General features: G+C 41.8%; 1 long non-coding RNA gene across 1 annotated transcript in view; it reads right to left on the bottom strand.

Moving 5' to 3' along the window:
* The window catches only part of LOC132397370 (uncharacterized), a 65,867-nt gene extending 44,529 nt beyond the window's left edge, over positions 1-21,338 (bottom strand). The window contains exons 1-2 of the long non-coding RNA XR_009513348.1: positions 21,204-21,338; positions 4,102-4,196 (exon numbers count right to left, since the gene is read on the bottom strand). This is a non-coding gene — a long non-coding RNA (uncharacterized LOC132397370). The remainder of the gene's footprint in view (positions 1-4,101; positions 4,197-21,203) is intronic.
* Positions 21,339-22,746: the final 1,408 nt, after the last annotated feature.

The raw sequence follows: 22,746 nt of genomic DNA, 5'->3' as shown, positions 1-22,746 counted from the left end.
GGTCTGTAGTCTAGTGTAGCTTTCTCTGTGTTGTTTTTTTTTTATGTAGTTCAGTCTAGTTTTTGTAGTGTGTCATGTAACACCATGGTCCTGAAAAAACGTTGTCTCATTTTTACTATGTACTGTACTAGCAGTTATGGTCGAAACAACAATAAAAGTGACTTGACTATTAACCTTGTTATAATCTTATAACTTCAGCATTTCCCTGTACTGTAATCTGAGTAGCTTTTACACTTCATTCTACATGGTTATTGTTTTACCTAAATATACTGTGTAAATGGTCTGATCTGTATAAACAGTATGAAAGACAAGCTTTTCACTGCATCTCAGTACATCTGACAATAATAAGCCAATTCCAATATCAGTACTTGCATCTCACTGGCAATTATCTGCAGAATGATTTTCATGTATAACAGGTAGGCTTTATTATTGAAGAGCTACTTTCCATTACTGATCACTATTACTCTAATACAGTGCATCTGTAAGATCATAATGCTCTTGAACTCAATAACTCCCCTTTATCTAACACTACCTACACCAAACTGTTTGGTTAATTTCAGGTCGTTGATAGGAATCCGCACTTGGGAATGGAATTCATGACAGGACTGAAGACAATAGACTTTGTCATCCTAATATTTAGTTGGAAGAAATTTCTGCTCACCTAGCACCAGATGTCAGACAGTCAGTGATCTCAGGGATAAGAGATAAGGTAAAATCAGATGGTGCTTTGGTAAAATGGGAGTTAGTCACAATTTTCAACGTAACTCATTGAGCCATGCAAAAACTTTCCTGTTTACATAAAGAAACCAAAGAATTTCTTAACAGTATTTCATTGGAAAAAGATTCTGCAATCAACAACTAACACTTCCAACATCCAATAAAGAAACAAATCTATGGTTTCTCATTATCCAGTGAATAATTGTTTATTCTTCTTGGATATTGGAAGTCTTTGTTACTGATTGCAGAATTATATGTCTAATGAATTAACATTGACATTTACAAAACATAGTATATTTTCTGGATAAGAAAGAAAAAGTGTGGAAGTCATCGGTAAAGTCACCAGAGCAACACTAAAGTTAGTGGATATAGAAGTGTTTTATTCAACAAAAATCAGCAGCAGGCATCATATTGGGACCCTCTTGGAGAGAGAGAGGCCTTGCGACCCAATATTACCAGACATTTTTATATGCTAAAGGTCAAAGATGATAACAGGACAATTCTATAGTTACAATGTATCTCCAATGCTTCCTTTGAGTTATATATAGCCATTACACACCTCCTTCTTCGCACCCACACTCCAGCCTTGCAAATAAAATGCAAATTACAATTGGCTGGCTTGCAGTCAACTCCAGCACACAGCCCCAGGAAAACTATCATTCAGGGCTACATTTTAAATTAATTCTACAATCCACGTTCAGGTCTGAAGATCGGTTGCTGAAGTTAATATTTGCTCTATACCCTAACTCCAGAATATGCCCTAACACTACAAGTCCATAGATGGAAGTTGCCCTGTTTTAGTTGCTCTTTCTGGTGCCACTTCCTTCACCATATGAAGCATACATACAAAGGTGGAGATATCTCCACTAAATGTGAGAAGAACTCAAATTCTTATCAGATGCCATTGACTTAAAAGATAACGGTATTTTCTTCTTTCTGCAGGTTCTACCTGACCTGCTGAGCATTTCCATGCATACTCTTTAGCTAGAGCCAGGACTTTGGAAATGTTGGAGAGACAATTGGATGAAGTGATTTATGCAAATGAAGGATGATAAACATCCGAAAACATCTCTGTCCACAGATGCTGTGTGATTTGTTGAGTCTCTCAGGCATTTTCTGTTTTTATTTCATATTTCAAGTGACTGTAGTTACTTTGGTTTTCAGACATCTCTCGCATAAAATGTTGAAGCTGGAAGTTATTTGAAGATTTGAAAGTGGAGGTGACAGATTTTTGTTTTCCCCTGCTCAGGATCATCAAGGGTTACAATGCAAATTGAGTAGATGAAGTTAATACACTGTTCAGCCAATGTCTCACTGAAAGACAAGCTCAAAGAGCTGAATAGACAACTCCTTGTCCTCTGCTCATGATTTTATTGTTCCTGAAAAACAATGAGAATTGCTTACTTAGTATTACAGAATGCTTGCTTTGCCTTTTATGTTGCACTGTGTTGCGAAGGCCTGGCCAGGACTGAACTATATCTATCTCTTTATACATATATATAGAGATAGATAGAGTGTTGGTCATAAGATCACCATTTCTGAAGGTATGGGGCCTCATGTCATCCATCAGAGAGGGCTAATTCCTTTTCTTTTCAGGGTCTGGAAATCTCCGAGCCATTTTGTAGTCAATGTACACCCCAACACACCACCACATAAAGAACCGCACTAACAGAATGATCACAAGGAACACCATTAGTAGTACTTCCGATTCCATATTAAATCCAAGGGAGAAAAACTGGAAATAATGAGCTCATTTAAAATCACCCTCGGAGAACTAATTGTCAAATGTAGTGTTTTTTCCTCTCTCTGTTCTTTCAGCCTGTGCTATGTAACCTGGTAAATGCTTTCAGCATTCCAGCTGAAATGATCTCAGAGGGCATGTGACATTTATATAGTGCAGCTGACAGATTAAGGACATGTACGAGTTTCATTTAGTCCACTGTGCTAATTCGAGAAAGGAACTGGCGATCTTAAGGGTGACAGTAAAGAGAAAATGTTGGCATTAACCAAGGATTGCTGATCCAAGCTCACAGAATCCTATGTTCTATGCGTTTGTGTGTGAGAGAGGGAGAGAGAGACTATGATTGTGAACACGCGCGTTTGTGTGTGTGTCTGTAAATTGCAGTTTTTTTTCTCTCCTGACATTGACGTAATTCCGAATCCTTTGCGGCCCCAGCTGCTCAGCAAAATCCAGTAACCCCTCCTTCTCTCTGGGTCTATCAACAGGGCAACATTGGATCTTCCAGCCACTAGCAAAGACAATTGGGTTTTTATTCTGTGGAGAAAGACACAGGATTAGCGTTTCAGCTTGCCGACCCTTCTTCAGAACTGAAAAGCATCAGAAATTTAACAGACCTCTTCCCTACACTCCAGTACCAGAGAACAAGAGGGTTAACTTATAGGGACTGGATGCAGAAAACAGGCATGTGTGCCACGAATATGGAAAGAGGATGTAAAAGGCATTTACAAACATGGTAGAAACCCACAAAACACATGGAGATAAATTATAATCTCTGCTGGGAGAGTCCAGAACAAGGGAGCATAAAATTAGTGCCAGACCGTTCAGAGATGATGTCCAGAAGCATTTCTTCACCCAGAACGTAGTGGAAATCTGAAGCAATTTCCACAAATGATTAAATTTTTTTTTAAAGTGGATTAACAGTTTCCAGATCCACAGTGGGTATATTAAAACGCAGAGCAGTCATGTTCTAATCCAATAAACTGCACAGGTACTAATTATTTTACTCAACCGCCTAATAGATATTTCCCAGAAAGTACTTGCTTTAAATTTAAGTTATTTAGTCATGCAAAACATGCTTAATTAAACATAAGTACAGATACATTAACCAGGTTTTGCACATATCGACACACAATCACTAATACCCGGAAAAATGCACTCACCCACACACATCCTCACACATACAAACACGCTCTCAAACATACACACACACACATTCACCCACACATAAATGCCTTCACACACACAAACAGACATATGCTATGTAAACAACTATGCACACATTCAGACCCAAACGATGCAGAGCATATACAGAATTCAAAGCGACACTTCAACACTTGCAACTTGTTTATTCAATACATTTTGTCTATGCACTACAAGTCTTAGCAAAGGCAGAAATCGATGACAGTGCAAGATGTCAGCACGACATGGTCATCTGAAGAAAAATGGGATCAAAGATCAGCAGGTCCAATCCAGCACTGAGCCCGCGGTGCATTGGCACAGCAGTGGTGCCCGCAGGTGTGTGCCTTTCAGAAACATGGATGACATCTAGCAGGCATCTCAAATATCAGCGCTTCAATGTCCCAAATATTCTCCAAATACAAGGATAAAGAAATCAATCAGCGTCCAGTCTGAGGCCAACATACCTGGATCGTGGCTTTAACTATGTTCAGCTTGCATGGGTGGGATGGTCACACTGATCACACGGCCAACACGCGACTTGGGAAACAGACACTCCATCCTAAAGATTAAAGATTAGCATTATTTGTCAAATGTACATCAAAACACACAGTGAAATGCATCATTTGAAAGGACGAGCGACACAGTCTGAGGATGTGCTGGGAGGCAACCCACAAGAGTCACCATGTTTCCAACGCCAACATAACGTGCCTACAACTTACCGGCCCCTAACCCATTTGACTTTTTTTTGGAAAATGGAAGAAAACTGGAGCACTCGGAGGAAAGCCACACATCCTAAGCTCTATTCGAGAGATTTCAGGAGGGTAAAGAAAACACATTAATAATGTTACCAAAACATCCTTGAGGAATGTAAGTAACATCCCCATTTATATGTTGGAATTGCAGACAGATGACAACTCAGACCAGAGTAGGAGAATGCAGAAAAGCAATGGTCAATGGGAGCATACAGAGGCCAAGCAAGATGAGCTGAAACACAGAACTTCATTAACAGACAATGTACCTGCCTCATTTCCAGACCCCCCAAGGTCATTTTCAGATCCTATAATGGCCTGATCAGCTGCCTTGGATGCCATAGAACTAGTGTGGAAGCAAGTTACCCTTCACTCTGAGATTCAAGATTGTTTAATGTCATTTCCTATACACAAGTGCAAAAGAACAAAATAATTACTACTCCTTATCCGATTCAGCAAAAAAAAATAAGATCAAGAACACAGTAGTAATTTAAAACATTAAATATAAATACGTAAGATAGATTACCGTGGATTGATTGTATATCCATAATGACACTAGGCACAAGAGTGTCTGCACATAAGGTGACTGACAAGAAATGATAAATTAGTGGTGGTTGGGGTGTGGAGGGGTAAGTTACAGGGTGGAGGTGTTGATCAGTCTTACTGCTGGGGAAAAGTAACTGCTCAAGCCCAGTCATATTGGCAAGGATGCTATGTAGCCTCCTCCTTGATCGGTGTGGGACGCACAGACCATGAGCAGAATGGATGCGATCCTTCGTGATGTTTCCGACCTTTTTCCAGCACTTTCTGTATATATGCCCTTGATGGCAGGTAGGCTGGTGTTGGTGATGCATTGACTCCTGTCTGCTGTAGTGCAGTTTCGGTGCCATGCAGTGATGCAGCATGTTAGGGCGCTCTCTACTGTGCATCTGTAGAATGACATGAGAATAGACGTGCATAGTCCAGCTCTCTTCAGGTTACTCAGAAAGCAAAGACATTGGTGAGCTTTCCTGATGGTGCAGAATGTGTCCTGGGAGTTGTGCTCTCCCAGGAGTTTGAAACTACTCATTTCCACCACTGTGCTGCCGATATGAAGAGGGGTGTGACTGATGTGACTTCCCCTGAAGTTCATAACCAACTCCTTGGTCTTATTGACATTGAGGAAGAGATAACTTGCCTGGAACCAGCCGTCGAAATTTTCCACCTCCTCTCTGTAGGTTGTCTCATTGTTGCTGGTGATGAGCCCCACGACTGTCATGTCATTGGCAAACTTAATGTGATGACTTGGTTGTCTGTCCACGCAGTGGTGAGTGAGCAGAGTATACAGGAATAGGATCAGCACACGGCCATAGGAGGAAGGGGGCACCCGTGCTGTGGATGATGGGGAGAGAGGAGCAATCCTGACTCTGACGTCTGTTGGTTAGGAAGTCCCGCGTCCAGACGCACAGGGGTGCCTTCGGGAAGTCCCACGTCCAGACGTACAGGGGTGTATTTAGGCCTGTTTGTTAACCAGGGACTGTAGGACAAGAGTGTCAAATGCTGAACTGAAATCCAGAAACAGCATTTTGACATAAATGTCCTTGCTTTCATGGTGCGAACGCAGCTCCACAAGAATCAAGAGCGGAATTAGGCCATTCGGCCCATTGAGTCTGCTCCACCTTTCCACCATGTCCTATTTTTTTTTTATCTCATTCAACCCATTTGTCCTTCCTTCTTACTGTAACCTTAATAATAAAGAACCTATCTGCTTTATTTATTTATTGGGAAAAAACATGGAGTAGGCCCTCCCAACCCTTCAAGTCACACCACCCAGCAAACCCTGAGTTAACCCGAGTCTAATAATGGGACAACTTATCATGACCAGCTAACCTACCAATTGCTATGTCTTTGGACTGTGGGGCACCCGGAGGAAACCTACACCATCATGGGGAGAATATACAAACACCTTACAGACAATGGGGTGAATTGAACCCAGGCCACTGGTACTGTAAAGCATTGTGCTAACCACTACATTACTGTGCCGTTTTAAATATACCCAGTGATGTCCTCCACTGTAATCTGTGGCAATGAATTCCACAGATTCACCACTATCTGGTTAAAGAAATTCCTCCTCATATCTGTTTGAGAGGGACGTCCTTGTATTCTGCAGCTGTGGTCTCTGGTCCTAGACTCCCTCATTCTTGGAAAATGAGAGACTGACTAAAAAGGAAAACCCTCAGTTAAACATTCTACACAACTTTGCTCTTTTCAAAAGTACAATGCATAACCCCCTTCACAGTTTTACTTTGACCTCCTGAAAATGACTTGTGTCACTGACATTCCATGCACATTTTGGCAAAGAAGTTGAAACTTGACTCATTTCAGTGGAATGTGGTTACATTAGCAGTCTCCATTGGATAAACATCTAGATTTAAGATTCAAGGTTCAAGATTCACTGTCCCTTGTTCCTCCTGTCCGCATAGAACACCGATTCTAGAACCCATCTGACCCTTGGTGGTCCACGCTGAGATGCCGACCCATCATTCAGCTACAGATGTCCCACATCCGCGTTGTTGGCTTTCAGACGCGGAGCAGAGGTTTAAGCTCTGACCTGACCTGTAATTTCCCCACATCCCAGTCTCTAAAGCATAAACTGACCCCTAATTCAACTGTCCCAAAACCATCCCCATTTACCAAAGGCAACTGAAAAGCAAGTAAGTTTGAATTGCTACCTTGAAAGAGATTGCAGCTCAGCACCATCTTACCCTCATAATTATGATCATGAGATCAGAACTCAATAGTATTCTCTTGTATTGCTCTTAACAAGGTTAAAACAAGTTATGTATCAAATTTTATTGCTTATTTTCAAAAGTTATGCCCTTATACTGCAAATTTCCACAAGCACAGTATCCATAAGCCCATAAGACACAAGAGCAGGATTAGGCCATTCAGCCCATCAAGTCTGTTCCACCATTCCATCATGTCTGATCCTGAATCCCACTCAACCCCTTCTTGCCATATCCTTTGATGCCCTGACCAATCAGGAAACTATCAACTTCCACCTTAAATATACCCATGGACTTGACCTGTGGCAAAGCATTGCACAGATTCACTACGCTCTGGCTAAAAAAGATCCTCCTTATCTCTGTTTTAAATGGTTGGCCTTCAATTTTGAGGCTATGCCCTCTGGTTCTGGATATCCCCACCAAAGGAAACATCCTCTCCACATCCACCCTATCTAATCCTTTCAACATTTGGTAGGTTTCAAGATCCAAAATAAGAATCAGGTTTATTATCACTGACACATCCTGTCCTTTGTTTTGCAGTAGCAGTACAATGCAAGACATAAAAATATACTTTAGGCCACTTTATTAGGTACACATGTACACCTGCAGATATTTAATCATCCAATCATTTGGCAGCAACTCAATGCATGAAACATGCAGACATGGTCAAGAGGTTCAGACCAAACATCAGAATAGGGAAGAACTTTGATCTAAGTGACTTTGACCATGGAATAATTCTTGGTGCCAGACAAGGTGGTTTGAGTATCTTTGAAACTGCCATTTTCTTGGGATGTTCACATAGTCTCTAGAGTTTAGAGGGAATGGTGCAATTTTTTTATCCACTGTGGGTGAAGATGCCTTGTTACTTGGAGAGGTCAGAGGAGCATGGCCAGCCTGGTTCACGCTGACAGGAAGGCAACAGTAACTCACATAACCATGTGTGGCAACAGTGGTGTGCAGGACAGCATCCATGAATGCACAACACGTCAAACATTGAAGTGGATGGGCTATGGCAGCCGCAGGCCAACGGGAGGTACATCCCTAATAAAGTGACCACTGGGTATATTTTATGGGCTGTGTTGTTTTGCAGCAGCAATACAATGCAATGCATTAAAATATCTCAGTTATGAAAACAAATAAATAGTGCAAAAAACAAATAAAGAGTTAGTTTCCATGGACCATTCAGGAATCTGATGGCGGACAGGTTTTCAGGCTCCTGTACCCCAACCCTATTTCCTCCCACTTCTGAATGTCAGATTCTCCCGATGTGTCAAAACACAATTTCTGTCATGTTGTTGAAAGCATTTCCTCCAAGTCTTGTATCATAATCTCACTTCCAGCTCAAATACCTCTTCCTTCTCAGCTAAAGTAAACCCAATCATGTTCTGATTCATCTGCTCCTCAGTAACTCAGCAAGAATGTGACCTCATTCTGTGGTCTATCAGAAAGTTCAATGTCTCATTGTGAAACTTAAGGATCCCTGTAATATTCACTTCAATATTTCCTTGACAATTTCTACTGACCTTTCCATCTGACCATTTAATGCTGAATAGTATAGTGTAATAAATTCATGTGTTTGGTTTCAAAAAACACTCAAATAGAAATGAACAAAGTTGAGGCCTGTTATCTGAGATTAATTCTTCTGGAAGGGATTAAATACATGAGAAAATAGTTTTAGTTTTTTCCTTTATAGTGGTACAGAGCCCAATATTTCTCACCTTGACTCACTTTGTGTAACTATCCAGGAACATTAAGAGGGTTTCAATGCTCTCCTCTCAATATTTTTTGGCCCCTCTTTGGGGAAAGTCACAATGACTATTTCCAACTGTGTGCTAGTGTACTTACTGGCTTGACTCCCTACCTTTATCTACCAGCTTTTCAGGTCAATAAACAATTTCTGGTCATTGCCTTTATGCTCATAATGCCAATTAGAAATCCTCCTAGAATTTTTTTTATTTTCAGCGTTTTCCTCTTGGTCCCGCGGGATCAAGGAAGATTTGCTTTCGATGTAGTCTTGTGGATCCTGAGGTGGTTAATGTGGGAACTGCAAGCTCTGGCACAGAGTGGATCATTTGAAAAGTGGTCCACTTCTTCCACTATGTACACAGGACATCTGTGCCCCCAAAGTAGGGACTCAGAGATCCCAATGCCTTTTCCACAATTGCTCCTCCGTTACCACGAACAATCATAAGCCAGTTATTGTAGGAGTCAATAGGAAACTTATGTCTTCAAAGAGACTTTCATATCCTTTGTTTCTTTTTTTTTAATGGGTTAAGCTCCTCTTAAGACATAGATTGGAAAAAATTTCAACTGTAATACTCTATCCCTCAGAACACTTGGAGTGACAATTAACACACTCTTACCCCATGAACAACATACATCACTGGCATACATGTCTTCATCTGAATGTTTGTTCGACTAACTCCATCCTTTAAAAAGTCTTTTGTTCTTAATGTGCTTAGAATAATATGTGCTTTCACAGTATGTCCTTTACTGTAACCATTGCTACTTCCTCCACCAAGATGATCTCCATCACCCACTATTTATGACATTTGCTGGGAGCATTGTAGATGAAGGACCAGAAGCCTTGTTGATGATCCCTACCACCTATCCCACAAACTCCTTGACCCACTATCATCAGGAAGGGGGTACAGAAACATCAGGACTAGAACTGCTAGATGGCGTAACAGCTTCTTCCCTCAGGCTGAGAGACTAATGGATACTCTGCCACCACCAAGGTCTCATCACTAGGATAGCAGGCTGTTTACTGCTTACTGTACTGTTTATTGTTTACCCGTGAACTACATTCATTTTGAATTATATTTTATCAACTTATTTATAGTGATATTTTGCTTTATGTGCTGAATACATTATCTGTTTTGTAGATGCACCATAGTCCAGAGGAACATTGTTTCATTCAGCTGTATAGATGTACAGTCAGATGACAACAAATTTGTTCTTGAACTTGAATTTGGACTTGAGCTTACAGCAAGAAAATCTTACAGTCACATACTGTGCCTGAGTCATCATGTTAACAATGCATCTGCAATAGCATTTTGTTTAAAAATGTTATATTTAATTGTTTCCAATCCTGAGGTATTGATTATATTCAATAATAAGGTGAGGAATAGCTTAATTAATAGGCAGAAAGCAGCCAGTGAGTGGGTGGGCCAGTGAAGGAGTGGAGATTTGAGGCTTTGACTCGAGAGATTCTGGCAGTTGGACTGTGCAATCAAGTCAATCAAGATTTGAATAGCTCAGCAGAAAGCCATTGATTAGACAATCAAGATTTGAATAGCTCAGATTCAGCAGAAAGCAGCAGATTAGGCAATTGAGGTCAGGTGACCAAGTAGTTTGAAATGTTCAAACAAATAAATAGAGGATTACCTCAAGCAGAGTGACCAGTGAGTGGGCGGGCCAGTGAAGGAGTGGAGATTTGAGGCTTTGACTCGAGAGGCTTCGACAAGAAGAGGTGGTGGATGAGCTTCACTCCAAGTGAGGTAAGGCCGGGTAAGTTCCTTTCAAAGGAGAAAGTTTCAAAAGTTGAGGCAAGTATTGGGTAGGTCATGGCAGCTGAGATCGGCCCCGTGGTTTGTTCATCCTGCAGCATGTGGGAAATCAGGGATACTTCCAGTGTCCCTGATGACTATGTGTGCAGGAAATGTGTCCAACTGCAGCTTCTGGCAGACCGCATCGAGCGTCTGGAGCTGCGATTGAATTCATACTGGAGCATCCGCGATGCTGAGAAAGTCATGAATAGCACGTTCAGTGAGTTGGCCACACCGCAGGTAAAGGCTACACAGGCAGAAAGTGAAGGAGTGGCCACTAGACAGTGTAGCAGTAGGCAGGTAGTGCAGGAGTCCCCTGGGGTCATCTCCCTCCTGAACAGATATACTGTTTTGGATACTGTTGGGGGAGATGTCTCATCAGGGGAAGGGAGCAGCAGCCGAGTTCATTGCACCGTGGGTGGCTTCTGCGGCACAGGAGGGAAGGAAAAGGAGTGGGAGAGCTATAGTGATAGAGGATTTGATTGTAAGGGGAATAGATAGGCAAACGAGACTCCAGGATGGTATGTTGCCTCCCTGGTGCAAGGGTCAAGGATGTCTCTGAGCAGCTGCAGGACATTCTGGAATGGGAGGGTGAACAGCCAGTGGTCGTGGTGCACTAGGTACCAACGATACAAGTAAAAAACGGGATGAGGTCCTAAAAGGTGAATTTAGGGAGTTAGGAGATAAACTAAAAAGTAGGACCACAAAGGTAATAACCTCTGGATTACTACCAGGGCCATGTGCTAGTCAGAGTAGAAATAGGAGGATATTTCAGATGAGTACGTGGCTTGAAAAATGGTGCAAGGGGGAGAGATTCAAATTTCTGGGGCATTGCAACCAGTTCTGGGGGAGGTGGGACCAGTATAAATAGGACAGTCTGCACCTGGGCTGGACTGGAACCAATGTCCCAGGGGGAGCGTTTGCTACTGCTGTTTAGGAGGCTTTAAACTAATGTGGCAGGGGGATGGAAACAAGTGCAGAGAGACAGAGGGGTGTAAAATGAGGGTAGAAGCAAAAAGTAGTGTGAAAAGTAAGTGGCAGGCAGGCAAATCCAGGGCAAAAAGCAAAGAGCTACTTTTCAACATAATTGTATAAGGGCTAAGAGTGTTGTAAAAACAAGCCTAAAGGCTTTGTGTGTCAATGCGAGGAGCATTCATAACAAGGTGGATGAATTGAATGTGCAGTTATTAATGAATATGATACAGTTGGGATCACAGAGACATGGCTCCAGGGTGAACAAGGATGGGAGCTCAACATCCAGGGATATTCAATATTCAGGAGGGATAGACAGGAAAGAAAAGGAGGTGGGGTAGCATTGCTGGTTAGAGAGGAGATTAACGCAATAGAAAGGAAGGACATTAGCCTGGAGGATGTGGAATTGATATGGGTAGAGCTGCATAACACCAAGGGGCAGAAAACACTGATGAGAGTTGTGTACAGGCCACCTATCAGTAGTAGTGAGGTTAGGGATGGCATTAAACAGGAAATTAGAAATGCGTGCAATAAAGGAACAGTAGTTATAATGGGTGACTTCAATCTACATATAGATTGGGTGAACCAGATTGGTAAGGGTGCTGAGGATGAGGATTTCTTGGAATGTATACGGGATGGTTTTCTGAACCAACATGTCGAGGAACCAACTAGAGAGCAGGCCATTCTAGATTGGGTATTGAGCAATGAGAAAGGGTTAGTTAGCAATCTTGTCTTGGAAGGCCCCTTGGGTAAGAGTGATATATGGTGGAATTCTCCATTAAGATGGAGAGTGACATAGTTAATTCAGAAACAAAGATTCTGAACTTAAAGAAGGGTAACTTTGAAGGTATGAGATGTGAATTAGCTAAGATAGACTGGCAAATGATACTTAAAGGATTGACAGCGGATATGCAATGGCAAGCATTTAAAGATCGCATGGATGAACTACAGCAATTGTTCATCCCAGTGTGGCAAAAGAATAAACCAGGGAAGGTAGTGCACCAATGGCTGACAAGGGAAATTAGGGATCGCATCAAGTCCAAAGAAGAAACATATAAATTAGCAAAAAAAAGCAGCACACCTGAGGACTGGGAGAAATTCAGAGACCAGCAGAGGACAAAGGGCTTAATTAGGAAAGGGAAAAAAGATTATGAAAGAAAGCTGGCAGGGAACATAAACTGACTGTAAATGCTTTTATAGATAACGCAAAAAGAAAAAGATTGGTCAAGACAAATGTAGGTCCTTTACAGTCAGCAACAGGTGAATTGATCATAGGGAACAAAGACATGGCAGACCAATTGAATTACTACTTTGGTTCTGTCTTCACTAAGGAGGACATAAATAATCTTCCGGAAATAGTAAGGGACCGAGGGTCTAGTGAGATGGAGGAACGGAGGGAAATACATGTCAGTAGGGAAGTGGTGTTAGGTAAATTGAAGGGATTAAAGGCAGATAAATCCCCAGGGCCAGATGGTCTGCATCCCAGTGCTAAAGTAGCCCAAGAAATAGTGGATGCATTAGTGATAATTTTTCAAAACCCCTTAGATTCTGGATTAGTTCCTGAGGGCTGGAGGGTGGCTAATGTAACCCCACTTTTTAAAGGAGGGAGAGAGAAACTGGGGAATTATAGACTGGTTAGTCTGACATCAGTAGTGGGAAAATGCTAGCGTCTGTTATCAAAGATGTGATAACAGCACATTTGGAAAGAGGTGAAATCATCGGACAAAGTCAGCATGTATTTGTGAAAGGAAAATCATGTCTGACGAATCTTATAAAATTTTTGGACGATGTAACTAGTAGAGTGGATAGGGGAGAGCCAGTGGATGTGGTATATTTAGATTTTCAAAAGGCTTTTGACAAGGTCCCACACAGGAGATTAGTGTGCAAACTTAAAGCACATGGTATTGGGGGTATGGTATTGATGTGGATAGAGAATTGGTTGGCAGACAGGAAGCAAAGAGTGGGAGTAAACGGCACCTTTTCAGAATGGCAGGCAGTGACTAGTGGGGTACCGCAAGGCTCAGTGTTGTTTACAATATATATTAATGATTTAGACGAGGGAATTAAATGCAGCATCTCCAAGTTTGCGGATGACACGAAGCTGGGCAGCAGTGTTAGCTGTGAGGAGGATGCTAAGAGGATGCAGGGTGACTTGGATAGGTTAGGTGAGTGGGCAAATTCATGGCAGATGTAATTTAATGTGGATAGATGTGAGGTTATCCACTTTGGTTGCAAGAACAGGAAAACAGATTATTATCTGAATGGTGGCCGATTAGGAAAAGGGGAGATGCAACGAGACCTGGGTGTCATTGTACACCAGTCATTGAAGGTGGGGATGCAGGTACAGCAGGCGGTGAAATAGGCAAATGGTATGTTGGCATTCATAGCAAAAGGATTTGAGTACAGGAGCAGGGAGGTTGTACTGCAGTTGTACAAGGCCTTGGTGAGACCACACCTAGAGTATTGTGTGCAGTTTTGGTCCCCTAATCTGAGGAAAGACATTCTTGCCATAGAGGGAGTACAGAGAAGGTTCATCAGATTGATTCCTGGGATGGCAGGACTTTCATATGAAGAAAGACTGGATTGACTAGGCTTATACTCACTGGAATTTAGAAGATTGAGGGGGGGATCTTATTGAAATGTATAAAATTCTAAAGGGATTGGACAGGCTAGATGCAGGAAGATTGTTTCCGATGTTGGGGAAGTCCAGAATGAGGGGACACAGTTTAAGGATAAAGGGGAAGCCCTTTAGGACAGCGATGAGGAAAAACTTCTTCACACAGTGGTGAATCTGTGAAATTCTCTGCCACAAGAAACTGTTGAGGCTGGTTCATTAGCTATATTTAAGAGGAAGTTAGATATGGCCCTTGTGGCTAAAGGGATCAGGGGGTATGGAGAGAAAGCAGGTACAGGGTTCTGAGTTGGATGATCAGCCATGATCATACTGAATGGCGGTGCAGGCTTGAAGGGCCGAATGGCCTACTCCTGCACCTATTTTCTATGTTTCTATGTTTAATTTTACATCCTAAATGTTGCCACTGTCAAAATTGCCAATTTAAGATTAGGGAATGCTAACAAAGGCTTTTGGACTGAGACCAAGGCAAAATATCTGTCTAACAATAAGTAATAAAACTTTTTCAGTCCCGATATAATCCATAATGTCTCTTTCTCAATTTGGATGTAAATTTTTTTTTTTACAATCATCCATTACTGATTACACCGCATGATTCATATTTCATAGCATTAAAAGTAAGATTCATCATATGCATTGCATAATGGTGAACCAACAAAGACTTGTTTCTCACATTCTTCTTCACATAAATGATGTGCCTTTTGCTACTTTTAGTCTATGTTTTATATTTTGTCTTACTTTAGTAACCTGAAGTAATGGGATCAGCAGTATTGCAAATCTAGCCACTTATTTAAGATTCAAGATTGTTTATTGACGAACAACAATCTTGAAACTGGAACCTCGAGTGGGTGACGGAGCTTGAAACAGTGTTGATCTCATTATTTTAAGTCACAAAAGAAAGCAAAATATAGTCTAATATAATGTGGTGGCATCCGTCGGTCTCGAGAGACCATGGATCTGCGCCTGGAGTTTCCAGGGCGCAGGCCTGGGCAGGGTTGTATGGGAGACCAGCAGTTGCCCAAGCTGCAGGCCTTCCCCTCTCCATGCCACCGATGTTGTCCAAGGGAAGGGCACTAGGACCCATGCAGCTTGGCACCGGTGACATTGCAGAGCAATGTGTTAAGTGCCTTGCTCAAGGACACAAACACGCTGCTTCAGCTGAGGCTCGAACCAGTGACCTTCAGGTTACTAGTCTGATGCCTTGCCCACTAGGCCATGCGCCAACACTCTAGATAATAATATAATACATGATTTAAATTCAGTAATATTTTAATACTTGCTTGCTTCTACTTTCTCTTTGAGTAGCTGTAATCTATTGGCATCTACCTTTAATCGAACAAAACCTGCTTTTGGCACAAATGTCTCTTTTGAAATTTATATTGTATTTGTGTACCCTCCAGAGCATCTCTTCCAATACTTGTTCCGTATTTGTCACTGTTGGTATCTCAGCTGGTATATTATGAAGTGCATTGCTACTTACTTGCTATGTTCTGGATGAAATTTGCTTTTTTGGAAAACAATTTATGAAATTGCTTAATTTTTTGGAATTTTTTTTTCTGGTTACATGAGATGTCTCGATTCAAAAACAGACTGACACATGTGGGCTGTCCCCGGCACATCCTTAGGTGTGTTTGTCGTTAACGCAAAGAACTGTATGCTTTCATGATCATATCATAGATAAATCTGAATCTCAATGTCTGCACTTAAATGCATTTCAACTGCTTCTAAATGCTGCTGGATATTAAGAGCATTTAGAAAAATGACTACAGACCACTGGCAGTCAGGAGACCACCAGGCCAGTTCAGAGCAAGGTTTTAAATGCAGCTGCCTAGTGACAGCTCATGGACTTTTCCATCCTCTGATATAGACTCCAGGACCCCAAGACGCACACAACCATTGACATTTGCGTTTAACCAAGGTTAATCGGCGAGGCAAACGGTACCGAAACCTGAGATAGCACAAAATACTCAGACATTCTGACATCAGATTTCCAGTTCTTTGCAACTTCTGATGCTTTAAGGTTAAAAGGTTCATGTAACAGCTAGGCAAGACTTCCCTTTTTTGCATTGACTCTTGCTGTTTCCACAGATGCCACTAGACCTACGATGGAGCAGGTAGTACTGCTGCTACTGTGGTCCCATGCTGACCTGCAGAGCAGTCTAAATGGATCTTGCATCTTCTCCCTTTAGTCATATCATTCCCTCCCAAATCCCAAAGGCATGGTTGTTAGTAAACTGGTTCCTGAAAATTATCCTCAGAGTATGTCAGAGCTAACAGTGTAGATTTGATAACCATAAGACACAGGAGCAGAATTAGGCCATCTGGCCCATCGAGTCTGCTCCACCATTCAATCATGGCTGATTCCTTTTACTTTCCTCCTCAACTCCAGTTCCCGGCCTTCTCCCTCGTAATCTTTGATGCCGTGTCCAATCAAGAACCTATCAATCACTGCCTTAAATACACCCAATGACCTGGCCTCCACAGCTGCATGTGGCAACAAATTCCACAAATTCACCACCCTTTGGCTAAAGAAATTTCTCCACATCTGTTTCAAAAGGGCGCTCCTCTATCCTGAGGTTGTGCCCTCTTGTCCTAGACTCTCCCACCATGGGAAACATCCTTTCCACATCTACTCTGTCTAGGCCTCCCAATATTCAAAAAGTTTCAATGAGGTCCCCCTTCATCCTTCTGAATTCCAGTGAGTACAGACCCAGAGTCATCACATATTCCTCATATGATAACCCTTTCATTCCTGGAATCATCCTTGTGAACCTCTTCTGGACCATCTCTAATGCCAGCACAACTTTTCTAAGATGAGGGGCCCCAAAACTGTTCATAATACTCGAGGCGAGGCCTTACCAGTGCCTTATAAAGCCTCAGCATCACATCCTTGCTCTTTTATTCTAGACCTCTTGAAATTAATGCTAACATGGCATTTGCCTTCCTCACCACTGCGTCAATCTGCAAGTTAACCTTTAGGGTGTTCTGCACAAGGACTTCCAAGTCCCTCTGCATCTCAGAATTTTGGATTTTCTCCCTGTTTAGAAAAAAGTCTGCACATTATATTTCTACTACCAAAGTGCATGACTGTGGTACTTTCCAACATTGTATTTCATTTGCCACTTTCTTGCCCATTTTCCTAATCTGTCTAAGTCCTTCTGCATCCTATCTGTTTCCTCAACACTACCTGCCCCTCCATCAATCTTCATATCATCTGCAAATTTGGGAACAAAGCAATCTACTCCATCATCTAAATCACTTATATACAGCATAAAAAGAAGTGGTCCCATCACCGACCCCTGTGAAACACCACTAGTCACTGGCAGCCAACCAGAAATGGATCCTTTTATTACCACTCGCTGCCTCCTACCAATCAGCCAATGCTCTAACCATGTTAGTAACTTTCCTGTAATACCATGGGCTCTTAACTTAATAAGCAGCCTCATGTGTGGCACCTTGTCAAAGGCCTTCTGAAAGTCCAAATATCCACTCCAACCCCTGTATCTATCCTACTTGTAATCTCCTCAAAGAATTCCAACAGGTTCGTCAGTCTGGAGGAAACCATGCTGAATTTGTCTTATCTTGTCCTGTGTCACCAAGTACACCATCACCTCATCCTTAACTATTGACTCGAACATCTTCCCAGCCACTGAGGTCAGGCTAACTGATCTATAATTTCCTTCCTGATGCCTTCCTCCTTTCTTAAAGAGTGGAGTGACATTTGCAATTTTCCAGTCCTCTGACACCATGTCAGAGTCCAATGATTTCTGAAAGATCATTTCTAATGCCACCACAATCTCTAACGCTACCTCTTTCAGAGCCCTAGGGGTGCAGCTCACCTGGTCCAGGAGACTTATGAACCTTTAGGTCTTTCAGCTTTTTGAACACCTTCTCTCGTGTAGTAATATCTACACCTGCTTCTCTTCCTTCACATACTAAGCATGTCAGGGGAAAATGAGTTACCAAGAATAAGTGAAGGAGTGAGATTGACGAGATTGCTATAAGACCTGGCACAGACTTAATGGGCTGAACGGCAATGTTCTGTGTAATAAAAAAATATGTTCATCCACTATTAACTGTTTTTATTTCAGGTCTCCAGCACTTGCCGTTATATTTTTCTTTTTTCAAGACATCTTTTGCATTCACTGCTAATGAAAGATTTACCAACATTATGTACACTTTAAGTAATTTTTCAATCCCAAGGGACCATCTAAGATGATGTTCCAGAACCCACATCATTCAGAAGGATAACTTTTATGTACTTCTCCAATAGTTTGGTTTTGCACAGGCACGTTCCCACCATTGCCTTGTGGTCAAAGTATTTCCTTACATCTTGTTTTGAACTGTAACACTCATGTACCAGTGTAACCGGCCTGCAGAGAACAGTACAGCACAGGAACGGGCCCTTCAGCCAAGATGTTGTGCACAGCCGATTAAATTAGCAATCAAGTGGCTGACCAAACTAATCTCTTCTGCCTACACAATGTCCAGATCCTTCCATTTTCCTCACTTTCATGTCTCTATCTAAACGTCTCTCAAAAGTTCCTAATGTATCTGCCTCGACCATACCCGAGGCAGCATTTTCCAGGCGCCCTCCATTCTCTGGAAAAAATCATGCCCTTCAAATCTTCTTTGAAATTATCCTCCCACCCCGCCACCACCTTAAATACATGCCCTGTGGAATTAGATATTTCAAACTTTGGAAAAAGCTACTGTCTGTCTATTATATCTATATCTATCAATCTTATAAACCTTTCAGATCTTCACTCAGCCTCTGCCGCTACAGAGAAAACACCCCAAGTTTATCCAGCCTCTTGTTATAGAACCTACATTCTAGTCCATGCAACATCCCAGTAAACCTCTTCTGCACCCTCTCCAAAGCTTCAACATCCTTCCTATAATGAGACAACTAGAACTGTATGCAATACTCAGTTCCCAACTCTCCTTCTCTTAAGGTGATGCATTTACTGTCCAAGAACTAGAATACACTGAACACAATTTTTCCCTGTGCTTTTTATCAACGTACTAATGTTTCCCTCCATAGAGGCACAAGAGTCCATATAGCAGCGCCTCTACTTTCTTAGAAGTTTGCACAGAACTGGCATGTCATCTAAAAACTTGATGAGCTTCTTTAGATGTACAGTGGAGCCTATCCTGGCTGGTTGTATCATGGCCTGGCATGGAAACACCAATGCCCAAGAACAGAAAAGCCTACCAAAATTGGTGGATACAGCTTAGTCACAGGAAAAGCTCACCCCACCATCAAGCACATCTACAAAGGAGAGTGCCTCAAGAAAGCAACATCCATCTTCAAGGACTCCCACTATCCAGGCCATGCTCTCTCCTCTCTGCTGCCATCAGGAAGGAGGAAAAGGACCCTTCTGTCCTACATCACTAGGTTTTGGAACAGTTACAGTATTACCCTAACCACCTCTTAGACAATAAAGGTGAGCTCTTGATATGTCGGTTTAATTCACTATGGCCCTTGTAATGTATTTGTCTACCTGCACTGCACTCTCTCTGTAAATGGCAACAATGAATTCTACTGTTTCTCTTTTCGCTTTCATACTTCCTCATTATATTTCTGTATGGAATGATCTGCCTGGATGAAATGCAAACACTAGCCTTTCACTGTATCTTGGTACATGAAACTATAACAAGGCAAACACCCCTCGGCCTCAAATCATCCTCTGTGCAATTGGATCCACGATATCCTCATTTACAGACCCGAGAAATTTCGGCTTGGCAACATCTTCTTCACAACCTCCATCAGCACAGGAGCACCAGAATGCTATGTGTTCAGCTCCCTGCTCTACTTGCTTTATACTGATGACTGTGAGACTAAGCAAAGCCCCGGTGCATTACTCGTGTGTGCTGACGACGCTCTGCCATAGGCTAAATCAAAGAAGGTGATGAATCAGCAAATAGAAGGGAGATTGAAAATCTGGCTGAGTGTTGCCATAACAACAACCTCTTACTCAATATCAGCAAAACCAAAGGGCTGATGATTGACTTCAGGAGGAGGAAACCAGAGGTCCATGAGCCACTCCTCATCAGCAGATCAAAGGTGGAGAGGATCAACAACTTTAAGTTCCTCAGTGTTATTATTTTACAGGACCTGTCCTGGGCCAGGCATGTCAGTGCAATTATGATGAATGCACAGCAGTGACTACTTCCTTAGGTCTTTGCAAAAATTCAGCATTACATCTAAAACTTTGAACTTCTCTAGACGTGTAATGGAGTGTATACTGGTTGTTTGCATCACCAGCTGGTATGAAAACACCAATGCTCAAATGGAAAATCCTACAAAAAGTAGTGGATACAGCCTAGTCCATCATGGGTAAAGCCCTCCCCACCACTGAGCACAGCCACACGAAACATTTTCACAGGAAAGCAGCATCTATCATCAGGGGCCCTCATCACCCAGGTCATGCTTTCTTCTCGGTGCTGCCATCAAGATGATACAGGAGCCTCAGGACTCACTACCAGATTTGTATGTAGTTATTACCCCTCAAACATCAGGCTCTTGATCCAAAGGGGATAACTTCACTCAACTTCACTTCATCATTGAAATATTCCCATAACTTATGGACTCAATTTCAAGGACTTTTCATCTCATGTTCTCGATATTTATTGCTGCCATTTTGATCCAATTATCATAACTGAACCAAAAAAAATAGCTTCTACTTCTCACTCTAGCCCTCTCTGCTCTTTGAGTTATTTTTGCCTTGGTTCCTGCTCCTCTTCCCCCTGAACAGCTCTATTCCTCCGGGATCATGTCTCCTGCTCTCTCTCAGTCTAACATTCAGCTCTCAGCAATCACATTTTCCACTCTGGTCCTGCATGAAAACTGGTCCAGACTGGCATTAAATCAAAAACAACAAACCAAAAATTACTTACTGCTGCAGTGCCCTGCTGTTTAACGATTGTAGAATATTTTTCAAGACTAAGGAGGTCTTCATATGTGAAAGAAAAGGGTGAGACAACTTTCCCCTGTGCCATTTAGTTTGACAGCAGTGGCTATTTCAGTTTTACCCAAATCCAGCTTCCCTCCCCTGGGTTCTCATTATAATGAGACAGAAGAGGCAAAGTTCAAAACTTAAAGGCAAGGTGACCGAGTAAATTTAAAGTATAGATAAGCATCCAGAAGCCTAACCTACTGATCTGAGGATGTGAATTCAAATTCTACCACAGCAGCTGGAGAAATTAAATTCAAGCCCATAAGATACAAGAACAGAATTAGGCCATTTGGACCATCAAGTCTGCTCTGCCATTTCATCATGGCTGATCCATTTCCCCCTCAGCCCCAATCTTCTGCATTCTCCCTGTATCCCTTCATGCCCTGACTATCAACCTTTGCCTTAAATATACCCAATGACTTGGCCTCCAAAGCCACCTGTAACAATGAATTCAACAGTCATTGAATAAATCTGGAATTAATGTTCTAACATCAATAATGGTGGCTGGGAAACTGTTAAATTGTGATGAAAATCCATCAGTCTCACCAATCCTTTTCAGATCCTGCTAATTGGATTATAAATTGACATGGAGGCTGAAGGGCCTGTTACTGTGATGGATGACACCCTGACTCTTTGTAAGAAATCTGCTATCCTTTGTTGGGACTTTGTATGACTGTCAACCATTCTTCAAAAATGATCTCAGAAGTCCTTTAGGCCCAATGAGGAATATGTCAGTGGTCTGGTCAGCTAATCCCTGTGAATGAATTAATTGATGTGGGTTCTATTGTAACATTTGATATTGGGATTGGAATTGGTTAATTATTTGTCACATATACTAAGATATAATGAAAAACTTGTCTTGCATACTACTTGTATGGATCAAATTATTAAACTGTGCACATTGAGCTAGAAGAATATATAACAATATTTTTACAGAAGAATAAAAATATACAATATTTTACAGAATAAAGTGTAAAAGTGACTAATTGCAGTAAGATAAATAAAGATAAATTGTGAGGTCAAGAGTTCATCTTATCATATCAGAGGTCCGTTCAAGAGTCTGATAACAGTGGGAAAGAAGCTGTCTTTGAGCCTGGTGGTTTGTATTTTCAGGCTTTTGGATCTTCTGCCCAATGAGAGGGGAGAGAATGACTGAAGTGGATAAAGTCTTTGCTTATTCTGGCTGCTTTGCAGAAACAGTGAGAGGTATAGGCAGAATCCAGAAAGGTTAAGCTGATTGCTATGATGTGCTGAGCCGTGCCCACAATTTTCTGCAGGATTTTTTTGTGCTCCCGTGCAGAACAGTTGCCACATCAAGCCATTATGTATCCAGACTGAATGATTTCTATGGTGCATTGATAAAAAAATAGTAAGAACCAACAGGGGCATGTCAAATTTCTTTAGCCTCTAAGGAAGTAGAGGTGTTGCTGAGGTTTCTTGGCCATAGCATGAACATGATTAAACCGGGATAGGCTATTACTGAT

The sequence above is a fragment of the Hypanus sabinus genome, chromosome 7 (genome assembly GCF_030144855.1).
Source record: "Hypanus sabinus isolate sHypSab1 chromosome 7, sHypSab1.hap1, whole genome shotgun sequence".
NCBI classification, from domain to species: Eukaryota; Metazoa; Chordata; class Chondrichthyes; order Myliobatiformes; family Dasyatidae; genus Hypanus; species Hypanus sabinus.
Note: the sequence above shows the minus strand (reverse complement) of the source record. Positions and strands in the feature narration are given on the sequence as shown.